We start from the raw sequence: 4,866 nt of genomic DNA on the forward strand, positions 1-4,866 counted from the left end.
GGAAAAAGGCTGCTGGAGCAAATTTGGTGATAAATACATCAGCTTCATCTTAGAGTTATTCTTTTCCATTCTGGCGTCACAAACAAAATATCATGTGTACTGTAAACCGCTCCTCTGTACAGTAATGCATTTGTTACCACTATGGCTCTTATTTAAGCATCTGACTACAGTAATTGTTTTATACATTAACTATACTCCCTGATGGTTGCTCTATTATCTTTTTTTCCAAAATGGTGTTTGCAGATATTAGCAGCTTGATTACTTGTTTTATTAACAATTTCAACACTGTGTCAGCGTTGATTTGGGAAGCGGGTGGTATTGTCGGTGACGTGGATGCGACGGTGGGTTTGAGTTTCTGCGATGCTTTGTTACTTAGCTCGCTGATCCGCGCCGGCCGCCCTTGCCCCAGCAAACCGGGCTTTGAAGCCGAGAGGAGTCTCGGTTTCGATTCGAGTTGCGTGTTGACAATCCATAGGATGGAGACGCTTCGCTGCAGATAAGCATTTGCATTCAGCTGGCCATCAGGGCCAAAGCCACGCAAAAGTGATTTGCGAAAAACAGAAATGATGGATTAGAAAGGGGAAAAGGGATGCACAAAAGCGCTGCAAGGCAGCAACACGCGCTCCCGCAAACACTGTGTGTGTGTGCGCATCTCTGGGTGGGAGCTCAAAAAGGCAGGACCAAATTTTACGTGTCTGTGCACCGGTGCCTTTTATACATGAGCAATTTCCAGCGGCAAGTGGAAGGGGAGGACGCCGCTGGATCGGGCCCTGGAAGGGGGCAGGGGAGGCTTCTGCAGTGCGAAGTGCTCCCCTGCCTCTGCTCATGCGTCACTTCTGTCACCGAAAGGAAAATCAGAGGCTGATGCCAGTTATTAAATATCTTCATTATAAGGGCATTCCTTCCAGCTGACTTTCAATTTTGTTGTATCTAGGGGCCCTGTGTTAATAACTGCATGCTGAGGACAAGTGTTCTTAAAAAACACTGACTATTTAAATTCTTCTAAATAATATGCAGCATCCCCGTTCTGACTGATAGATATATTGTTCAGCCAAGCCACCATAAAGGCAATAAATATATGTACTGTTATGGGTCATGAGTCTAAAAATTAAATCAAATGCAGAAATTGAGTCTTGACAGAATCTGAAGGGATAATGTCTTAGCTTCTCCAATTACGCAGTTCAACATTTGGATAAATCATATGAAAGTAAGTATTTAGCCCCATTTTTCATAATCACTATTAATGAGAACAAAATGGGAGCTGAGGGCAGAGGGAGAGAGTTCTGACAAGATAAATAGCATATGGGGTGTGTTGTCAGCCACAGAAAATCAAGGCTGTTTAAACCCCCTAAACAGCAGGAAGGAAAAACGCAGTAAAAAATAATAGAGAGAACAGCGGTCATGTGTGCTTAGTCGCTGCGTCGGGGCGTTCGAGATCTGGCTTCCCAAACACCACTTAGAGCACAGAAGTATCATCTGGAGCTCCCCAGGATGGTGTGAATGACTGATGCCCAGCGCCTGTGATTTAAACATCGCCTTTTCTCACTCTGGAAGCAGCACGTAAAACATCGCTAAAGAACTTCATTAAAAACCCACAGATTTTCCCCCTGGCCTGGTCCCTGCAGGTCCGGGACAGGCGGCTATATACACCTTCAGTGGCCACCTCTTTGTTTCAGGGCAGTAAAAACGTAGAAGAAGTCGTTCCATTTGCACCACAGCTTTCTTCAGCTTTCATGCCAGGACACGCGCAGGATGTGCAGGGCTTAAACGAAGGAGGGGAAGGTATAAATTCTGTAGTCATTTTCTATCATCTTCTCTGTCTTCCCTGCTTTTCATGTTGAAATCACTTTAAGCATCTGCAGCAGAATTATTCTTAGAGAGTCTCTCATGAAATTAGATGTCTCTGAATTGAATTCATTTCCACTCCATTTTGTCAGATGCTAACACAGCGAGAGTCAGATCCTGCTCTAATTGGCTTTGAGATGTGGTCCCTCTTTCCGCCCGCGGAAGTCGGGGCTTCGCACTTGTCCCGAGTTTTTCGCCAGCCCGCGTTCATGCCCTGCGGTTCGGTCCCTCAGGGAGCATCTGTTGCATGGAGCAATGCTCTTGCTCGGATGCAGACAGCAGCTGAACCCTGATATTAGAAATCCTAACGACTCACTAGGAACCAAATTAAATCAGAATATTCCTACAATATAAAATACACGGTCACCTTTTGGCACTGAATTAGAGTTACAATATCCCCGCTAAAGTCAACAGCAGTTTGTGGTATTGGATAGATGTGCGTATCCTCTGCTGCTCTGAAAATGAGCGTTATGCTGTAAACCTCTGCATTAAGCTATAAATACCCCAGCAATCCAGGGGAGAGCGGACCATTTCAGTATCTCATGCAACATTAGCAGCTCACAGATTAAGCACGTGGGGCCTGGGAGATTATCTCCTTGAATCAATATAAAGCAGGGAAGCAAACAAACAGCTGGCCAGGTTCCCCCAAAATAAAAGCGTTTGATTGTGGCAAGCTTCAAAGTGACTGGTTGACACGAAATAGGTTGGGTGCCCTCCCCTGCTGTGCCCCAAGAGCAGAGGGTAGCGTGGAAATAAATAAACATATAAAAATTACTGCTTACTCCTCCCCCCGCCGCCAAACCACCTCCCAGAGAAAACCGGGAAACGACGAGAACTGCCCCAGAACATATGGCGGAATCAAGCACGGGATCCCCCGTAGGTTTGGGTTGTACAAGTAAATATGAATCTGGGGGGGATACTGGGGGCTGAGATCAAAAGAGCTGCTCCCGTTTCTATAGGGAAAAGGAGTGCTTTGATGTCACAGCGTCTTCCCTGCGCCGCCTAATGAACTGAAATTGTGACACAGTGACATCCTGCAAGGTTTGAAAGCACTTAGCACAATGACACGTCTTTGGGGTTTGCTGCTCTCTTTTTCCATCAGCCTCCTTCGCAAGGCAGCCGGCGGCGGGGGGGAAGAGGCTGCCGGCGAGGGTGGAATAGCGGCGGAGGAGACGGAGGGGGCTTTGGGGAGCGAGAGGGGAGCGTTCCTCTCTCGATTACACACAGGGAGAGCGAAAGGGGACTCACGCCGCCGCAAGCCCGACCGGGGAGTATCAGGTAGAGACGCAAAGGGGAGGGAAGCGGCACGGCAGGGCGTGCGCGAGGCGGAGGGCAAGAGAGCCCACGTCCCCCAGCCATCGCGCCCATCCAAGGCTGGCAGGACCGGGGTCACCTTCACGCCCTCGTGTCCTCCAGCGCCCAGCGTTGTCCTGACATGACGACAGATGTGAAAAGGGTTTCGGGAGGATGCAGAGTTGGGGGCAGGATGAGCTTCTCACCCGGGTCCCGTGGAGGCAGAACCTCCCCTCGTTCACATCAGGCCAAGAAAACACCCAGCAGGTAGAAAAAGCATGGCTGTAGGCATCTTCCTCGCACAGGCTTTTCAGAGGGGCTTTGGCCAAAGAAAGGGCCCAAATATTTCACCCACGCTCCCAAGAGAAAACCGCTGAATTGAAACCCTGTGTCCCCACACCGGGGAGGGCAGGGGAGAGCGGGGAAGCCTCTGCGGGATTTCGGATGGATCCCCTCCAGCTTTTCACCAGGAGGTGGCTGACCTGCCGTGGCCTGCGGAGCATGGGATGGTCATTGGTCTTTTCTGGGTGCATCTCTTTACCCAACCCGTGGCTCCTGGCGAGGACGCGGAGCCCAGCAGAGCCCGGGCAATGCCGCCGGGCAGGGCTGCACACCGCCCCCAGCCAGCGCAGGGTTAAACCCCGTTAATCCCGGGGATTTACTCCAGATTAACCCGGGGAATTGAGAGCAACATTTGGCCCTGTGTAAAAAGGTCGGGTTTTCAATGGCAGAGGAAACCCAACAGCATTACCCTCTCGGGGGGGTCGCAGATCTGAGCAAGGGAGTTGCTGAGGCCAGAAGTTAGGAAATGTAATACAGCAAGACAGAGCTGCTGAACCGGGCGGGGGAAAGAAACTTCATTCAATCATCTGCTTTACTTCTTTCATAGCTGAGGAAATTCATCTATTCCTTGGACTTGTTTGTGCTGTGAAAGCTCTGTGTTGTCACAAGGCAAAGAAACTGTTGGAGAGAATAAAAAGGGTGATGCTGAGCTGCAGCCTGCCTTAAAATGCTGTGCCTGGATAGGAAGAATAAAACCATGAATTAGGGAAAAGAGCCCCACAGCTCTTCCGAAGCCAAGGATGTGGTCTGATCACTCTTCACCAAGTCACTGGGATTAAGAAGGCATTAATGGGAATGACAGCTTGACGGGTTTTAGCAAAGCGTCATGACACTGTGACATCGCCTTTCCAAAAAATACCATATTTGGGGGTGTGTGCGCAGCAATACATGTACGTACGCAGTCACACGCACAGAAGAAAAGCCTGTAAAGACTCAAGGTGTCATTAGAAAAGTGTGAGCACGGGACCGAGCCCAGGAAGGGCTACGGAAATGCACCTGCATGACTGCATCGGCCCAAAGGTCCACGGAGGGGTTTGCTGTCGGGGTTGTTGCTGCTGGGGGGACACAGCAATAGGGCTCGGTGGGAGCTGGGGCACCTTGAGCCACCCCTGCCCCCCAAATTCGGGGGAGAAACGCAGAGTGGTTCCCAGCACACATCCACCCCTGCAGGAAACAGTTTCTGGAGCAAGGGAAGGGATCGGTCACATGGAGCTTCTTTTACATGGAAAACTCACTGCAGCAGCAAGAGAATTTGATTGCACAGAACAGACCAGGGCTGGATGCAGCTCCCAGATGCTGCTGTGTAGAAATAGTTGATGATGATGATGATGATAATAATAATAATAATAATAATAATAATAATACAGTGGGAAAAGACTCATCTTG

This window comes from Gavia stellata, chromosome 20 (assembly GCF_030936135.1).
Source record: "Gavia stellata isolate bGavSte3 chromosome 20, bGavSte3.hap2, whole genome shotgun sequence".
Lineage (NCBI taxonomy): Eukaryota > Metazoa > Chordata > Aves > Gaviiformes > Gaviidae > Gavia > Gavia stellata.